This window comes from Thermobia domestica, chromosome 3, assembly GCF_964235325.1.
Source record: "Thermobia domestica chromosome 3, izTheDome1.hap1.1, whole genome shotgun sequence".
Lineage (NCBI taxonomy): Eukaryota > Metazoa > Arthropoda > Insecta > Zygentoma > Lepismatidae > Thermobia > Thermobia domestica.
In genome coordinates, this window is record NC_137456.1 from 280,722,564 (window position 1) to 280,743,255 (window position 20,692).

Consider the following 20,692-nt stretch of genomic DNA (forward strand, 5'->3'; position numbering starts at 1 on the left):
TAACCTAAACTAGCCTAACCTAACTTAAACTAACCAACCCTACCCTAAACTATCCGAATGTGAACAGAAATTGCCACAATTGTAACATTTTTTAGAGAAAAGAGGTGGACCCCTTCTGCTAAACATAGGCCGTAGTAGTAGTAATAGTAGGATCGGTTAGAACCCCGCAGGTGTTGGTTGGGATCTGTTCTCGACATAAATGGGTAAATTAACGACTTCCTCAAATTTTTCCGTGCATTTTACATCTGTGGATCCGTATAGTAATACTGCACCGTGATTTCCATGATTGTCAAGTTTAAACACATTTTACAAGATATACAGGTTAAATTCATTACTCTGCGTACAAAAACATGTTTGTAAGAAATACATTTTTATACTAAAAGCAATATATTATATTGCTTTTTGTTTAGCTTTAGGGGGCCAGCTTTTACACCTACTTTCCTTTGCGATATCGCATTCCGATTCGGTCGTGTTAGGGTTTCATACGTTAAATTTGGACCCATAGTGTAAGAAGTAGTAGTAGTAGTAGTAGAACTAAGAGTAACAGTAGTAGTAGTAGAAACGGGTTAGAATCCCCCCAGGGGTTCGTTGAATTGTGTTCTAGACATTATAATGGGCAATCACTTCCACTTACCTTTACGGTTTGTCCTGATCCCCTACTACCTTCAAAAAAATTGTGTATGATACTTTCTTGACTACTTAAACATCACTATCACCTTATTTCTCCTACAAACAATCATTTTTTTTTCCAATTTTGGCTCCCCAATACTAAGAAGTTACCGTTGTATTTTGTACAAGACTAGCGCTATTAGTATCAAGGCGTTACAAGTGCTTTAGAACAGTTAAAATGAGGGACTGTTGCATATGAAAGATTACTGTATTAGGTACTGTATGATTGGACTTCACGCAGATCTTGCTCATTGTCAATAGGGTTATTATTATTATTAAATATTCTGCCTTTTGGCAGGTTCTGAGCCTACTGAGTTTTTTTTTTAATTCATTCATTTATTTATTTATTTATTACTACTATTATTTTTAGGTTTGGGACTGGAAATGCTTCGTCCACATTTCTCAATCTTCAGCTTCTTCTTTTAATCCCAATATTTTCTTCTGTTCTTCAAATCACTGATCACTGGTGTCGTTCTTCTTTCCATTCCACGCTTTTCATCCTTTTTTCCTCCTATTGCAGTAGGAAGAAGAGAATTTCTTCGCAAGATGTGTCCAATCCAATTGACCTTCCTACGAAGGATGCTGGCTAAAAGCGCCCTCTTCTCTGCTATCGGTTTTACAACTTATTCATTTGTTGCTCTCTGTCCATTTTATCTTTAACTTTCGTAATGTCCAAGTCTCTGAACCATACAGTCCAATACTCCATATATAGCACTTGACCAACTTCTTAAGTTCAATATTAAACCTGCTTGTTAAGAGTGATCTTTTCTTGTTGAATGCTTCTTTCGCTATGGCAATTCTTAACCTGATCTCTTTGTTGCAGTAAGCGTCTTTCGTCAAAATATGTCCCAGACACTTAAAATTACTGACCTCTTCAAGTTCTCTTTGTTCTACCCTCACCTGTAAGAGCGCGTTTCCACGGGAACTTTCGACTTTTCGATGTTGATTTCCATTTCATACAGTTTCCCAGTGTCAACTACGTTGTCAATCATCTCCTGTAATCCTCCTTCGGTTCTAGCTATAATAACCGTATCATCTGCATCCTGATCTTATTAATTATCTGTTTTCCAATCTTGAAATTTCCAATTTCCGTTAATATTTCCTTCATTAAATATTCACTGTAAATGTTGAATAATTAGGTCGACATACTACATCCTTTTTCGACTCTTCTTCGAATCTCCGCACTATTGGTTTCACCTTCGTTCAAGCACAACTTCACTCACTGTTCTACGTATAGTCTGCGAATGAGTCGCTTGTCTCTCTAGTTGACCCCAATTCCTTTAAATATTTTCAATAGTTTGGTCCAATTGATGTCGTCGAAAGCTTTGCCACTTGATGAAGCACAAACGTAACTCTTCCTTTACGTCAAGAACTCGTTCTGATATTCTCATCAGCCCATTAGCATCCCTGTTGCCTTTTCCTTTCCGAAATCCAAATTGCTTTTCTTCAATACCTCTTCTGTCTTACTTTTCAGCCGCGTGTTCACTATGCGTGTTCTGAAATAAGGCTAATGGTTTTGGGATCACTGCACTTCTTTGCTTGCTTTTTCTTGGGTAATACGATCATTGTAACATGAACAAAATCTTTTGATTATTCTCCACTCAGGTAAATGTTATTAATAAGTAAAGTCAGTACTTTCGTTGCATTGTATCCTGATTCCTTGACATCTGCTGGTATGTTGCCGTCTTCATTGGTCATTCTCCTTCGCATGTCTTTGATGGCTTATATACTTAACTTTTCAATATACTGGGTCCTTTTTTCTCATCATCTCTCTCTTTCTCTGCATTGATCGCAATATCTATGAGTCGATTTTTCTGATCATATACATATTTTTTTTATATATTTCTACCGTACAATAGGATTAGCATACACTTTGTTTTTGAGGTGATTCAAAAGAAAAAGTCAGGTGAGGTTATGTTGAGTGATCTGGTGGCCACTCCAGTGTTGAGAAAATATTCTTGCAAGAACATCCGAACAATTTTGGCATAGTATTGTGGAGCTCAGTCTTGCTGCCACCACAATTCTTGAAAGTTCTGATGCCTATGAATTTCTAGGATGACAGTTTCCCACAGTAACTGTAGACCTTCCAGGAAAAACGGGCGAATCATACCTTCGTACATCACACCGCCTCACACCAACGCTCCCGGGAACTGGAAATCGTTGACTGGGGTTCTTGGGATTCAAAGCACTGGCAGCTTCATCAAACTGCTTATATTTATTCGAGTGATTGAGTCCCTCTGGATTGCTGTCGTCCGAACTCTTCCAACATCATATATTGAACTTCTTTCTAATACATAGATGGTAGCAGAGAAAAGATACACACATTTTACACGCTACTCGATAGACAATCGTCTTCCGGCCATGTTGTTTTTCTAATGTGCACCAAGTAAGCAGAGTATTGGCCTCGTTCCCAGCATGCCGTAAGATGGTTCCATCTATCGACACCAAAATGTACTCCCTCATTTTTCCATGTGGTGTTAGATTGATTGGTAATTAGTGATCAAAAATTGTCTTTGAGTCTGGCCCACCCAGTGTTTTGATTACTTATGCATTCCTCTTTTGAAGTAACCTTCGACATTTCTTCTGTAAATTTGAAAATCTATAGATACCTAAAATAGGACAGCATTTCCTGACTTTTAACATAATCGACTGTGTTCGAAGCATTAGAGGTCTTGCGTCCCTTGGTGCAGATTAACTTTTGGAGAGCTTAAGCGTGTAACTATAAATGTGATTTCTCGAGGCAAAAGTCAATAGAAAAAAGAAAATTAAAAAAGCGTCCTTCACTTCAAGCTAGTTTTTTCTTTCAAGTAGCTCCTTACGACGCTGGGTGGGTGCCACAATGCCAATATCATTTGGAGAGTACGGACGGTCACCGATCTTTCTTATGACCGGACCTGCTTAACTTGATTTCAAAGTCAAAGGGATTGATAGGGCTTGTGGGCATTTATTTGATGATGATTTCTGCTATTCTGTTACAGTGACATAAAGTTCTAACATTGATATATACAATTACAAATTGATTAAAACTACTTAAAAATGTGCTTTTTATAGAGATTTTGCAGCAATAAATGTTTTATATGTTTTTAACGTAAGTTCTTGGAATGATTTACTCTTTATGTTGAATCTTTAAGTATAAACATAGAAAATTTTAAAATCGTAGTTTGAGATACAGAATACATTTGTATAAAACAAGTAGTTCCTTTGTTTGCACCCTCAAACTCAGGATTCGAGAACCATCAGCAAGTCCATGAAGCTAATAGAGCAAGGATAAATAGGAAAGCTAATGGAACAAATTGAAAATTAGAAAGAGGATACACTTGTATAGGATCTACATTACGGATTCATTATATAGATATTCATTTGTACATGTCAGCTACGTTCTTTCGACGTAAGGCACTTTTAGTGTCATGTCAAGATTCTTGGCCAAGCCATTTGAATGTACTTTGCCACATTTTAAAGAAGATGATAGGTTTTAAGGTAAGATTTGTATGGTGCTAAATAACACTTACAGGAAATATATTTTTTCCTTTCTTTCCGAATAGCATATTGTTTCTAAGAGCTTCTGTGTTAGCTTTAGGTAGATTTCAGTTTTACAAGTTGTGCAATTTCAATTGATTGTGATATTCTATACACTTTTTTTCTTTTTATTTCAGTGATTCTTCACAATTTTGAAGAACAAGAAAGCTTATAAAACTAAAAGTTTTTGCAGTAGTTCATTACTGTTTTTAAATTGAAAATACTTGTAGATAGTAACAACAACTCTCTCTTTACAATATATAAATGGATGGTACGGTAAGATAATCTACATACAAAGTTTCTAGCATATTTTCTTAAATTATTTACTTTTGGGAAATATGTATTATTAAAACAAAGACAAGGCTTCACTAATCATTTAATTTAAATATAGAAGTGTATTATTTTGTTTACAGATAAATCAAAGCCGTATCACAAATTAAAAACATTGCTGCTAATGCTGTAATGATGATCAAGGAACTGGCTGCAGTAAGTACAATAAATACAACGTGAATGTGAATTTATGTGGCATAGAATTTCGACGCTTGGTGTTGTGTTTAAGGTGTTGGGACTTACACATTCTCGTAGAGCGGTAGAAGCTTCAACGCAAATAGACAAAGAAGTAATGTCAATATTCAACTTTTAAATGACTGTATGGAGACGCTATCTTTTAAATGTTTAAATATTTTATTTTATTTATTTATTTTTTTTTTTTTTTTTTGAATAAATAAATAACTCCAAACCTAGATACTTCACAATTTGATAACGTTGTTTAGGGATTATTCTTTCATTCTCATGGTTCTCTCTTTCTCTTGTTCTTTGTAAACTACATATCTGGAAAATAATAATAATAGTTTTCTCAGTAATTAACTCATAGTGCTATAGCTTTCATTGTTTCCGTGGGTATAGGAATCTAGACTTCGATTCGACGCGGATCTCATAAAATCCAGATTTCGTTTTAAACTTAAGGCTCACGCCTCGTATAACCTCTATGCTGAGAAGGGCAGTTACACTCGAAATAAACCAAGAAAAAGTATATACCTCAAAGAGTTTTGTACAATCAAGACGGCATGTTAGGAGAGTAATATTGGAATTTTAGTACATTGCACCCGTCTTGGCTCCAATCACAAGTTCCCTATTCGTAAACTCAAGTAGCTTTATTAAAAAGAAAAAAAAATGTATTTCTCTAGGTTAGAATAGAATAAAAGTAGCCATATTAACGTTGGATTGTACCTATGATTCTAATACATGAAAATGTCAAATTTGAGATAGCAACATTGAATTTACTATAAGAGATAATCGTAGGAAATGCTAATTTATGGGAAATGTAAAACACAAAAGCAGTGCTTTCATACAAGAAGAGACAACGTTGTCAGTCATGCCGAATCACTGTATCTCTAAGTTTAAAAATGGGGATAGAAAAGTCTTGTTCCAAGTATTTGAAGTTCGAAGATTTGTAGAAAACGTAACAATTTACGGCGTCCAAATCCAGTTTCATTGCATTGAACTATTTCAGCAATGTCTGTTGCCTTTGTCAGTAGCTTTGGAGAAACCATGTGGATGCTTTTTAACTTTCTTTTTCTCGTGTGCCCAGTTTCAAGAATGATGAGGCTTAGCTTTTGTTAATGTGAATCCCTAGTACTGAAACAACTCTTCTTTTGAACGACCTACAGCTGCAAATAATTAACACTAAAATTCTTTTGTATCAAAGATAATGTAGAACTACTTTTGTAGAATTATGTTCAACATTGATAAACACTTGTGAGTAGCTAGCAAAAACAGAAGAAAATTTAGTATATAGCTGTTGCTTAAGGTTGATTAAAGGGACAAGTTTTGTCGATAGATGGCAGTACAATCTTCATATCTCTTCCATGTATTTTTTACCTTTCACGAAGATTCGCGATTTCTGTTACAAATTTCAACCTACAGACTTCAAATTTTTAGAAAAGTAACTTCATAGTCTATCGAAGGCAATAATCCGTGCTGATTTTTTGTTTAGAATTTTATTCAGTGTTGAAGTAGCTTGTTTGTTGAAATGGATATCCAAACCTTTAATAATGGAACTGGAACTGTTTCAACAATGAAGAAAATTCTAAATAAAAAATCGGCACGGGTTGTTCCCTTTAATAGGTTATGAAGTTCCTTCTCGAAAAATTTGAAGTGTCTACGTTGAAATTTGTAAAAGAAATTGTAAATTTTCGTGAAAGGAAAAAAATACATGGCAGAGATACGAAGACTGTAGTGACATCTATCGGCAAAACTTGTCCCTTTACACTAACCTTAATTGAAATTCTGAATGATTGGCAAGTTGAAAAAGCATGTAATCTCATAAGTTTATATTCACAACAGTAAGTTTAGTGTTTTTTAAAGCACTGAACATTATTTTACGAAACTATTTTTTACATTATAATTACTAATAGAATGTAGTGTACGTTACGTTTGTTCTTTTTACCAGAGAAGTTCGTAGTTCAAAGTATTTACATTAACAAGAGTTTAAGCCTCATCGCTTTTTAAAAGTGGGCACAAAAAAAAAAGTGCAAAATGAAATCGGAGAGAAAAGAAATAATTCCAAGTGAGTTTCAGAGACCTACTGACGATGATTGAGCAGGGTGTCTGTCAGTCACGAAATCAAAAAACGGTCATAAAAGTCAAGAAAAAGTCACGAGATTTAGCTTTTGGGTCTCGATTTTTTTCCTGTGTACAAATATGCATACAAACTAAAACATTTTGTTCTATAAAACGTCAAAAGTCACCATCAAAAATGTCTATGGTCGGCTTTAGACGCTACCAAATCGCAAGCAAAGCACGCTTCTATCGCATACATGAAAAGTCGCCCTAATTCGCAACCGAATTCGCTCTTGAGAATGTTACTAAATTGTATGGTTTGGCAAAGAAAAGGTTACGAAATTTCGTTTTGGAATTTTAGTAGACACCCTGTTGAAATAATTTAATACATTTAAAGTGTATTTGGACGCAGTAAGATTCGATTTTTAAAAATCTATATATTTTAAATTCACAATAATGCCATCCACAGATAAATATTCTTGAAGAATTGAATATGAAGTTCCTACCGTGTGTATTTTTGACGTCTTGTAGCTAGAATCGTCTTGATCTTGCACCCTCCGATTATCTTCAAAGCTCAAAGAACTTAATACGTATTGGAATTTGTCCATATCTTCACCATACTTCTTAACAAAAGGCAGCCCAGACATCCAGTAATGGTCGAAAGTTCGTTTAATATCACGTACTTCATTCACATCCAGAACAGAGTCAAGAAGAGGATACAGTAATCCTAATAACATGGGAGCTCAGTGATAGAGCGCTTACCTTTGGTCCGTGGAATTCCTGGTTCGACCCCCAGCCCAAGTAAGTGTATGGTGGACAACATCATGTCTGTGGGTTTTCGTGGGTATTCCCGTTTCCTCTCACGGGGCCGCGGTGGCTCAGTGGTAGAGCGTTCACCTCTGGTGCTAGGGGTCCCGGGTTCGATCCCAGCCCCCGCCAAGTGAACTTTGTGGTGGACAAACACCGTGTGCGTGGGTTTTCTCGGGGTTCTCCCGTTTCCTCCCACTTTCTTCATTCCACCATTTTTTCATTCATTACTCATCATCACCGTCTCCTTTAGCCTAACCGGCATAACCGTGGGACGTAAAACTCAGATTTCATTTCATTTCCCGTTTTCTCTCACATTCTCATTCCACCAATTCTTCCATCATCATTCACTTGCTTTAATCATCGTCTCCCTTATCCTAAAGGGCATAATCGTGGAACGTTCAACTGAAAGATTTCATTTCATTTTTCCTTTAGCCTAAAAGGATAACAGGGGAATGTAAAACTAGAAATTTCATTTCATGTACTGTCTTTGTCTCAGGATATGAAGGCACGTCAACGTTTCGTGTTCTATCAGAAAATTAAAAAAAAACACAAAGTAAGTTTGTTGGCTATAAATGCTTTTAACAGATCAGATCAAATACCGCCCTTTTTCTCTTCGCATCTGGTATCAGAAGTAGAAATACTCACTGTGGAATACTTAACTATAGTCTTGAACTATCTCTTTTGTATTGCGTTGTAACTACAACCCACTCGTGCAGAATGTACGTAAATTGTGACATGTCTCTTTAGCCGAGTCAGTTTATTCACTCGTTACAAATTTGTCAGTAGTTGCAGTTGATGGCCTGTCAAACGGACTGCGAACTCAATGACAATATATTGTTTGTACTTGGTGTTCATGATTTGCTTGCATTAAAGGGAAGGATTTATTACATACTTGTGTAGAGGAAAAGTCTAGATTATGTATGACAGAAAAAGTTTGTCCAACTGGTACAGTACTTTTAGTACGATCTTGATAGAATCGGGAAACGATCGGTGACGATGAAGTTTTAATATTGTCGCTTGTCATTGTTTTTGTGTATAGAGCAATTAATGCTGAAGCTTTACTGTTTAACTTAAATGTTTAGCGAAGCGTTAGTGATTGCAGTAAGCCTTGGTGTCTATAGTTTAACTAAGTTTTCTTAGTTACAGAAGAAAACTGGAATTGTAGAAAGTAGTGGCCTGTTTAAACCCATCTTTCTATAGTTATTACTTTGAAAATTTTTACAATTCCCAATGAACTGTTAATCGACTTTTATTCCAGGATACAATTATAATTGGAATGTGACTTTCCAAGCAAATAAGGAAGCGTTAGCCCTTTCACTTTTTGTTACGTATTTTGTGTTTCTGATATGTGTTTTTATTGAGTATCTGATGAAGACAACATTAAGTTGTTGAAACTGTAATACTTTATTATAGTTTTAATAAATAAATAAATAAATAAATAATAATAATAATAATAATAATAATAAGTTTAAAAAATAATTAAGCTCTGGTCAGAAAGCTAGTTATTTATCTAATTAGTTCCATGGTTGTGATGATTCATGGTATAAATTTACGTAATTTAGACCTGAGAGCTCCCTGGATGCTAAGCGCTTAGCGTACAGCCGGCATGGAAGACCTGGATTCGATTCCCGGCGAGAGCTCATGTGGTTTGGATTCTACGTTAAGCTGTATGTCCACGTCTTATTTAGCCTCGCTGCTGAAAGGGATGCTAAACCTAATGAAAACTTTAGACCTGAAAAGTATTGTTGCCGAAAGCACAAAGAGCAGCCACTGTTGGCTGATATATGAGTGCATAATAAAGATGTCTTCTTAAGTTTGATATAGTCATTTATTCAGTGTTTCCGCATCTAAATAAAGAAGAAAAGATGTGTAGTTGAAACTAAATTCTGAGACATTAGCCAGATGAAGTAGAAGGACGAAATATCGCTAAATAAAAGTACAACAATGCATTAATTACAAAAGCCCATTTATGACATATGATGGATAATAATGAAACAGGAGATCATGCGTGGAAGAGTGAACGCTCGTCATCAACCGTTTTTGTAGGCCTATTTGTTTCCAGTGGATTCATTTAAGTAGCTACCGAGGTAGAAAGAGAATGCATGAAAAAGCAGGGAAGTAACAAAGTGATTTACATTATTTGTTACATCATTGATTGGTGGCAAAACATGCCATGCCATCGCTAAGTCCGTGAAATGTTGGAAAGGAGGAAGAAACTTATCCAAGACACATTTCAGAGTAAGATGGGACAAACTATGGATGAGCAAGGTCTGGTAATGGTATTACAAATGATGACAATACTGCTCAAGGTTTCTTCCAGAACCCTGAAATAGATTTAACATTTACGGACATAGATCAAAACCTTTGGAACAGTAATGACAAAAATTTTACGTGGGCGCAAAATGAATATAATAGTATTCCAAACCTGTTACATAGAAACTTGAGTTATGTGAGAGTGCATCCTCATATATGTCACAAACAATACACAAAAATTCTTACTGAGAAACTAGTAGTTGTGCAAGTAGCCATTTTACTAATTGGAGAGATTTCTGAAGAAGCCATTGAATCTCGAAGAAGATAGAGAAGGCTACGAAAAGATTCAAGGGGAACACCAATTTGGACCTCGTCCACAGGTTAATGTTAACTTCTGATCCACTAATTTCAATCTTAGTTGAAATTCCAATATATATATGTAACGGCCTTCGAAAGTGATTCGTCTTCTGTGGATATCCAAAGAAGTGGAAGAGAAAAACGATGATGATAACTCTGTAAATCTGCTTCCGAAGGCGAGTTAGACGGGAGCTCTAGAGACTTCAAACGTACTATAAGTACTTATTTTACTGTACAAGATATTGGTTACGTTGTGTCATTCACTAACGAAAATAACTCTTTTTTTTGTCCTATTTGTTTAAAAACTATGCTATAACTACTGTTAAATCTCGACATATTAGGTATTAAAGCCTGTGACAAACATCTTGGCGTTTCAGCTAAACAAATAAAACGCAAGCTCTGACGCGACGTTGCCGAGTGCTAAAGGGTGTGGCTATGGCTAAGCAGACGAACTACAGCGCGATCAGGTGGCAGAGGATAGACGTCGATGTGTACAAAATAAACGTGGTATACCGCTGGCCTCTCATTTGCTAGCAGCATTCAAAGGGAACTGGGAGCGCCGCCTTCAAATGCCAAGATGTTTGTCACGCCGTTTAATATATGTACCTCCTGTATTCTACCACCATCATTGTTTTACTTCCTGATAGCTAATACTCTGCCATTATTTCATATTATTTATTGTTTTTCAGGAACTTCCAGAGCTGTTGGTGTTCCGGACCGTGTTCTTTTATTGTATTATAATAATAGCAGCGCCTGTAGGAGCATTTTTCGGAGCCAAAGTATATATATTTGACGGTTAGTGTTTCTGATTATATTAATTTATACTTCTGTATCGAAGTAGAAGTTACTCTTGATTGTTACATTTTTATTCGTTTCGGCTTTAACCGATTCAAATAGGATATTTGACAAGTGCAAAAAATCAAAGTATTTTTTAATTTTTTGTGAGGCAAATAAACACCTAATTAAGTATGAACATACCAAAATATCTTTTCCCTCAAAAATCACCAGGTTACTTAATCAACGTGTGTATTGACAGAAAATATGCTTATAAAACAATGTTTATCTTCTACAAAATATTCATTACGTAATACTATTCCCCACCTGCATGCTTATATCACGTGTAATTGTAATCACTAGATCAAGCAGGGACTGGTCATCATTAAGAATTTAAGTCAATACTACAGTCAAAAAACATTAACAGTCATTAAAGAATTTAACTCAACACATTAAAACGTTAACTGCCAACCACTCCGTTTATTTATTTATTTATTTATAAATATTTCTGGGTATTACAGGAATCTATGGCCTTCAATTTTGTTTTTCATTATAACTACCTGCTTTTGCTCCTCTAAAAGTTAATAAAACTATTGTTTTCCTAATTGTTCTGATATTATCAGGATAATACATTGTTTATTTGTATTTGTAATTTTTCATTGTTTCAATGCCCCTCAGCGAACACATTATATGAGGAATGGGAAACGAAGTATGCAGCCTTGATACATGATGTTAGGTATATTACCCGAGCATTTGCCTGATGTGAATGAGTAAACTCAGGAAAAACCTCCCACTGAATGACTGACCTGAGAAAGCTGTTACACCTTTTTGACCGAATTTTCTCACCGGAAATCGAACTTGGGACCACTCGCACCAAAGGCGAGACCCTAAGCGACTACACTACGCGGGACCACTCTCAACCACTCCTTTATTCTAAGCCAGTTATGACGAGTTTATAATTAACTGGACACCAGGACAAAATCTGAACCATAGTTGAAGTCATTTTCCACTTTCCTTGCACTTCTCCCTGAAACTTGTTTCGCTGAATGTGCGTATGTTATACGTTTTCTGAATCTGTTGAATTCTGCTTTATCTTGTTTATTGTTTCATGTGTCTAGGCCAAATAGGACCTGAACTACGAACATTTGAAAGTAATTCTATGAGTTGAATTCTAAAAGTCGCATACTTACCGTGCGGATAAACCAATAGGCTAAGAAAATATTTTCGTATAAGTCTTGATCCACCTATATTATTTTGACCACCTACACTCATCTTGTTACGAATGAAGTTTAAGAAAAGAACATAAGTTCTCTTCTTGAAGTTTAATTTTTACTCGTGGGCCAAATGCGGATTGTCATTGATCATCACTGCTCTAAGCAATGGGGTTGACTGGAAAACCTTAAAGAAACTACATGCCATATGTCACGAGAAGCGGAACATATTTTACCTTATCACGTTCTTTTGTTGGTGAGGGGGAGTGCGTGCACATTTTCAAGTTTGGATTACCCATCATTTACGCCTTCACCCGTGACCGATGTTAACCTCAAGCAATATGCCTGTTTCGGAATCCTCAAAGAAAATACGAATGTAATTTTTACTGTAGTTTCGTGGAATGGTCAGATAAACACACTCAGAAATGCATAATGTTGAATAACAGAATCTCCCTTATGCCCACTTAGATACATAGTTTCTACGGTGTAGATGTTTATGATGAAACATTTGACTTTGTGAAACAATTGTTTGACACTTTAGAAAAGTAGCAAAGAAAAGGATGTTTATGAAGTAATAAATGGTTGTTAGAATTATGCTAAAGTTAAACATAAGATGATTGAAAAATGTTAATCCAACATAAGTTGTTTTTAGAATGTGCCTTCGAATATAAATTATAGGAAGGGCTATAAGTTCCATAAATAAGCAGATAAGGTAGTACATGGTTTTCTTAACTGTCCATCCTTATTCTCAGAACAGATGTATTGTTTGTTTCAGGACTTCTTGGCTTGGCCAGTATTCCAAGTAATGTGTACTCGGCTATTGTGTCGGTGATAGTTTTACATGTAGCATTAGGACTATTCATTTATCGAGCCTACTCCACACCCAGCAAGGAATCCAAGCAAGATTAAAGTCGATTATGTAAGTATAACGTTCTCTAGTAGCATCATATTTTATATTGAAATTTTATTCTAACATGTGCATAATTAAGTGAAATTAAATTTTTTGAATTATACGTGCCACGATTATGCCGTGTAGGTGATGATGAGAATGAAGAAAGTGGTAGAACCCCGAGAAAACCTACGGACGCGGTGTTTATCTATCATAAACCCCACTTTACGCGAGCTGGGATCAAACCACGTACCCTACGCATCAGACGTAAAATCTAAACGCTGTACCACTGAACCACTGCTGCCCTCTCATGTTCTGTGGCATTAGGTTGATGAAAACAAGATGGTTTGTTACGAAATAATGTCTTACCTACAACGTTAGTTTTTGTCATAGTAGTATTTTATTATAGTCGTTCTTCAGTGCATCCTTTAGACTACAAGACATACCTCTGAGAACATTATTTGTAAGAACGGAAGCTTTTAGAGCTAAACAGAATTACATGTGAAACTGTTGTCTTGAAACTTTGACATTTATGACCCGATGTATAAAATGAATAGAATGTTAAATTACTTCTGACGATCAAAATCAGAGGAAAATAATAGTTCAAGACATAATTAATGAATTAACTTTCTAAGAAAAGTAACTGATATAAAATTCAGTTTAAATTCTGTACAACACAGTTCAAAATCCTTAGTGAACAGCGTCGGACCCCAGTTGTAAGTGTTAGTACAGTTGATTTGACTCAAATGACTTATTCAATAATGAAATAGAATATCGTTATCAGCTGATATTAACAGAGCCGTAGATAGGGGGGCGCTCCGGCGCTGATGGCAAAGAGGCGCCGATCGAGCAAGAAAAAAGAAAAAGTACTGTAAAAGAGTAAACGACGCGGCGCCTCGTAAAAGTACTAGCGTCCTTAATAAAACAATATTGTTGTCGATTTGCAAAAAAATAGATTTGTCAGAAATTTTCTTGCTCGCTTCGCTCGCCATTCAAACGTTTCAATAAGAGTCACAATAAGTTTTTATTTATTACTTAAAGTTATTATATGTGATTTATTAATGACGATATGATCTTATACAATGTTCCGAGTAAATCACTTATAGTGTACGCATCGCGTTGTCAAAATTGGAAATTGTCAAAGTCTGAAATACGTGTTAAGTGTTGTAATAGTGATGAGTTTGCTTAGGTGATCACGCTTTTCTACCCAATCGGATCACGATGGTGAAAAGCTACCGTGCACTTCGCTTTGGAGGTAAAACTGTAATTCTGATAGATGTATCGATCAAGTAAATAATGTGTGATAAACCACTGTACAAAAGTGCTGACGCTAAGTGTGGAATTCGTAGGTTCTTTTTTTTTTTTTTTTTTTCGTTCGGAAATGATAGTGTATTTCTTGAATCAGTTATTCTCAACTGGCGGGCCGCATCCCTCCAAGAACAGCGGACAGATTATCAGTGAGTCGCCGTTAAGGTGGTTTCTACTTAACTAACTAACTCTATAACCTATGGAACCCGAAGGTTCAATGCCGCATTCACAAAAGCTCTTCATCGACTTTTATCCTTGGCCAACTGGATCCAGTTTCTACTTTGTATTCCTATTTATGCTAGATCCATCTTAATATTGTTCTCCCACTTAAGCCTAGGTCTTCGTAATGGTCGTTTTCCGATTGGATTTCCAGTTAAAACTTTAAAAACTTCCTATTTTCTTCCATTCTGGGTACATGGTCTTACCACCTGAGTTTCCTTGATTTAATGATTCTAACAATGTTCGGTAAACGGTATAAATTATGTAGTTCCTCGCTATGAAGTTTCCGCTATTCCCCATTCCCGTTTCTCTTGGGTCCGAATATTCGTCTCAGAATCTTATTCTCAAATACTTTCAGTCTACGTTCTCCCTTCATAGTAAGCGACCCTGTTTCACAACCATACAGAACAGGAATTATTATCATTTTATATATTTTAAGCCTCAAATTCCACGATAGGATTCGCGACGACAAAAGATTTTGAACTGAATAATAACACGAATTCTCTGCTTTCAGTCGACATTTAATTTCTTCGTGGATATAATTTTGGTATATTAATATTGATTACAGATACTTGAAAGTATCCCCTATATCAAAAGTATTATTTAATACTTTGACTCATCCATAATTTGTAGTATTACGATCCACGTGAACTTCCATTTATTTAGTTTTTTCTGCATTTACTTTTAAACCTGCAAGCGTTTACTAAGGCCTCTGCATTTCTTTCTCTTGTTCCCCTATCAGATTTACATCATCATCATACACTATATCCTGGTGAATACCATTCAGCCCTAGCCCTGGTTGCTATTTTTGAATTTCCTTATAACGTACTCTAGAATAAGGTTCAACAATAATGTCGACAACGCATCTCCTTGTTTCAGGCCATTCTCGTCGTGGAAGCTCGTGGATAAGAATTTTCCTACCCGGACTTTACTTTGGAATTCATTTAAACACATCGTAATTAATCTAACAAGCATTTTGGGTATTCCAAACTCTGCAAGAATGTTGTATAATTTTTCTCTCCTAATAGAAACGTAACCTTTCTAAAATCAGATGTAACGGAGTACATTACGTTTTTACGAGTATCTGTCGAATGGTAAATATCTGGTCGATAGTTGGTTGATTTTATCCTAATCCACACTGGTAATCTCCAATAATTTCATCTGCATAAAGGATCAATCTTGCTGATATAATGTTTGAGAGTATTTTATGGGATGTTGACAAGAGAAATGCCTCGGTAATTATTACAATCCACGTTATCGACTTTCTTGTGAATTGGAACAATTATTCATTCTTGCCACTCCACTCTTCTGAAAATTCCTCCTCGTTCCAGATAAGGAAAATGAGGTTGTATATCTTGTTCTACAGTTTTTCCCCTCTAACTAAAATTAGCTTAGCCAGAATTTCGTCTATATCCGGAGATTTGTGTTTCTTTAATTTCTTTATAGTGATTACTTTTTGGCTGAGGCTTTGTTAAGCAAATCATCGAAGAAATCTTTCCATCTATTCAACATGCTATCTGTATCAGTGACAACTGTTCTGTCGTCTCTCTTTAATATATACGCACGAGATTGATAGCTTTTGTTAAATTCGTTGATGCCCTTATACATGTCTCCAATACTTTTTTTATTTATTTTTATTATATATATATATATATATATATATATATATATATATATATATATATATATAACTATTGTCTTCAAGTTCATTAATTTTAACTTTCAAAAATCGCGTTTCTTTCTTCTAAACGTTTTGCAAGTTTCCCGTCTGATGTCATCGAAATTTTGTGTAGTTATATCGTTTGGATTTTGTAGCCAGCGCAGTTTTGCCTGTTTTCCCTTCTCCACTAGTTTCATGCATTCCTGGTTGAATCATGGTTTGTTCCTACGTATTTCCGCATGCCCCAATTTTTCTGTTGCTGAAATTTTAATGCTATCCCTAATTTGAACCCAAGTATCCTCAGCACTAATGTTCTCGAAACCTTCTAAAACCGAAAATCGACATTTCAATCTGGTGTTCCCCTCTCGCTTGGTTTTCCTCTAATTTCTTTAAACTAAACCTCTCCGTTTTCGGATGTTGAATATTCCTTTTACTCAACGATAATCTCTGTTATTATCGCTGCTACAGATATTGAACATAGTGTCACAGTCAGGTCCTCTGAACGACCGAACATCAGTTTGCTAGATTGACTTCTTCTATCTACTAAGACGTAATTAATTGTGTGTTCTTCGATCTGGCGAGGTCGATGTGTATTTATGAATTTTACACTCTTCGTGATGTGAGAATTTTATATTCTTCACGATAAGGTTTTTGGATGTTGTAAAGTTCACGAATCTAACGCCAGTGTCATTACTTTCCTTGTGCTTTCATTCGCTATAATCGGTTTGAAAATATCCTCTCATCCTATCTTCGCATTGAAATCCCCTAAAAGAATTTTCATATAGTATCGCGGGAGTTGGTCAAATAGCCGTTCTACTACTACTACTTAGAAACAGTCTTTTATATCGTCATCCTTATCTTCTGTTGGGGCACGTACATTTAAAACAATATCATACCATCGACCATTAAGAGTAATAAAAGAATATCTATAATTAACAAATTCAACCCGTTTAATTGCTAATATTAAAAGAATCGGAATTAAAATACTATTTGTGGTCACATAGGGAATAAAATTACAAAACTTTGTGGTGGACAAACACCATGTGCGTGGGTTTCCTCGGGGTTCTCCCGTTTTCTTCCACTTCCACCATTTCATTCATTTCTCATCATCACCGTCTCCCGTAGCCTAGCCGGCATAAACGTGGGACGTAAAACTTAAAATTACATAAGTTTACAATTATTACTGGAAATTAATGTTGTCACCCATTTCGAACATATAGTTTCTAGTGTATAACAGTTAATTTCTTATCGATAGTATCAAACGTTGTAACCTTCCATAACTGTTCTCCAAGTGGATTTGTATACAACCAAAGGTAGTTTTGCGAAGTTTAACAAAAAGTCCAAAATAAGCCTCTTGAAAACAGCTCTTATTTGTAAAAGAATACATAATGATCGCTTTTTGTTGTTGCAATAGTCTGCCCAATCAGTTTGATAAAGTTAATCCAATGTTCTCGGAATTGCTGCCAAAGAGAATGTTGCTGTGCTGAGCTTTCGTTACCACACAGCGGTAACATCTTCGGAGCTATGGGTTGGAGTGTGCTGGTCGTACAATTTATATTGTAGTCTTGGGGAATTGTGTTTCTATTGGATGTTGTTATTGGCCAACAGCGTGCTCTAATGTTGCCGGTGGAAATTGTTCTCTGATTGGCTGTTTTTTTGTACTGCGAAGCTGAAGCCAGATGTCAGGTAGATGATAATCTTCGTCTCTGTTGATGGAGAACTTGTGTGTACGAATGAATAGAGCTTCATGTATTTTCCTGGCCCAGAACTGTTTGCTTTTCTTCAGAACTTCAATTTGGTCCCACATCGCCGTATGATTGTATTGTATGCAGTGTTCGGCTGTTGCAGATTTATTGGATTAATAGACGCCAGCAAAACTTCAAGATCATCAAGTTTGATAAAAGTTTAGCGTAGTATAACAACAAAAGCTGCTTATATACATAAAAAGCTTGTTATGGTTAGTGTAGGGGGCCCCGAATTCTATTCGCCCGGTGCGCCGAAATCTCTAGCCATGGCTCTGGATATTAAATCTAGTAATTAAAAAGAACACAGATACTTTTGTTGTATACAACGAACTATTGCATATGTTATTGGAGAGTAGAATATGCGAGGGTTGGGGAGTAACTCGTGGCAACCCAGTAATATTTCGACAATTGAAGACTGTATTAAAAATGTGTTATATATAACTGAAAGAGTATCCATAATGGATATTTTATTGGTAGGAATTAGGAAAGGAAACGCAAGCAACTCTGTGTATTAATGCACATGTTTCAAAAATTCGTCTCATTATAAACCTTCAAAATAATCCCCCGCATTGTCCACAGCACTCTGCGATTAATGTGGAAGACATCGAATGCCGTCGGCACCACCATCCTCTGCATGATGGCTGAAACGATTGATCTGTTGGTGCACAGCATTTCTCAATGTCCAGGCGGGTCGCATATCATCTACCACGCAGTGGTTGGCGTTGAGGTAAAAACCACACTGATAAATCCGGTGAATACGCTGTGTGCCATCCCTGTTGGCGCAGAAGGCCCTGTACACAAGCTATCTTATGTGGCTTTGCATTATAATGCAGTGTGATTGTATTATGCAGTAGATCTGGACGCTTCTCTCGAACAGCATATTGTAGATGTCGCTGAAGAAAGGTTTTATAATACGCTGATGTGACTGTGGTGCCATGAAGAACAAAGTGACATATGCTACAATTACCATCAATCACGTGGGTGAGGAATTCGTGCCGGAACTTCTGCGTACGCGGTGATCCGGGGTATCTCCATTCTGAGGACTGCGGTTTCAACTCAGGTTCCCAGGCCCTGGCCCAGAATTAATCCACGGCGATGATCTTGGAAATAAATTTGTTGCTTTCATTCTTATGGTGCTATAGGTGATCGGAACAAACTGCATATCATGTCCACTTTTGAACCTCCGTAAGGGCATATGAATCCCATTTCGATGCAGCTGTACGTAGATTCAGATCTAGCGTCAAAATTTTATGGGTGGTGTGTTTCTCAATCCCAGTCTCCGTCTCTAATTCGCCCAGCATCTACCTTTCTCATTCTCCAACACATGTTCCAACACGACACTTGAACATCGGCCCGCATACTCACAGGCTAACCTGACCATTCCATATCGCTGGTTGCTTGGTGTCCTCGCTGAAAACCTGCTACCTATCTTACGGCAGTTCGATATGGCAGAGCATTATTTCCTAACGCTTTCTCCAATTCTTGGTAACACTCTTTCGTATTTTTACCCCGAAGAACGGTCCCTTTGATGTAAGATCGCTGTTCTACTCTTGTCACTTCCATTTTATACCACAATTGGCTCACGACTGTTTTCTCAGTGCGCCGTGCTCAACCAGTACAACACACAGAGCCATCTATTGACCAGAGGATAAAGTACCGGCTTCATTCCGCAGTCTGCATTTTCTGTCCACATTTGCATATCGTTTAAAATTACTGGGTTATTACGTATTTTGGGAGTTCATCATAATGAGATGAGTTTCTCTACATATGTGCATGCATACATGTGTATATCACAGGGTTGCTTGGATTTTCTTTTATGATTCCTACTACAAAATATTCATCATGCATACTCTTTCATTTGTACATAATACATTTTTAGTACAGCCTCCAATTGTCGAAATACTATGGGGTTGCCATGACTTACTCCCCGACCCTCGTACGCATTTGGATATATATACAGCGGAGTCTCGTTAATTCGAACTTGGATAATTCGAAATATTGGATAATTCGAACAGAAGTCCATTCCCCTTGAAAACTGTATTGAAAACAACAGTAAAAATTCGTGGATAAATCGAACTTCTGAACCTATGTTTTGGATAATTCGAAGTAAATACAGTTGAAAATTTTTAATGTTGGACAGATGTAAACAGAGAAAGACAGCTTTAACGTGTTTTCAGTTATCCAGATGCAGCCATAGGGAAGAGTAATACAGAAAATCTATGTAATGATACAGATGAAAGTGGGGAAGAAGTAAAGATAGAGAATGTGTGGCAGTCTGATTTTGTTTCAGAATTGGTTGAAAATTTAAGATGAATTATTGATAAAGTCAACCAAATGTTATTAGTATCGCATTTCACGCAATACATGAAATTCAAGATTTATTGAACGTACAAAAACAATCAAATTCAAGCAAATGACGTTTACGACTTCTTAAAAGTGAGAACAGAATATTCAAATTGTTACTGGTGTTTAATTGTTTGGGCTATTCAATGTATGTTGTAGTGTTGTACATAAATATATTTTTCATTGTACACGTAGCTTGAATTATGTGAAGTCAATGTCGTTTGTTAGTTTGCGGTATTCGATCACGCAAATAATAAGCTGCTTTAAAGGTAAAGTCTACACCATATGAATATGTTTTTGATGCACGGTACTTTGGTTTCTTTGTTGTTATATATATGAAAATGAATGTTGTTGGATAATTCGAATTTTGGATAAT

At 36.2% G+C, this 20,692-nt stretch overlaps 1 protein-coding gene across 3 annotated transcripts in view; it reads left to right on the forward strand.

Moving 5' to 3' along the window:
- The first annotated feature begins 12,932 nt into the window (after positions 1–12,932).
- The window catches only part of LOC145681092 (piRNA biogenesis protein EXD1-like), a 49,669-nt gene continuing 41,909 nt past the window's right edge, over positions 12,933–20,692 (forward strand). For all 3 annotated transcript variants that reach the window (XM_081752474.1, XM_081752476.1, XM_081752475.1), the window contains exon 1: positions 12,933–13,071. The gene's annotated coding sequence lies outside the window, so the exon portion shown is untranslated. The remainder of the gene's footprint in view (positions 13,072–20,692) is intronic.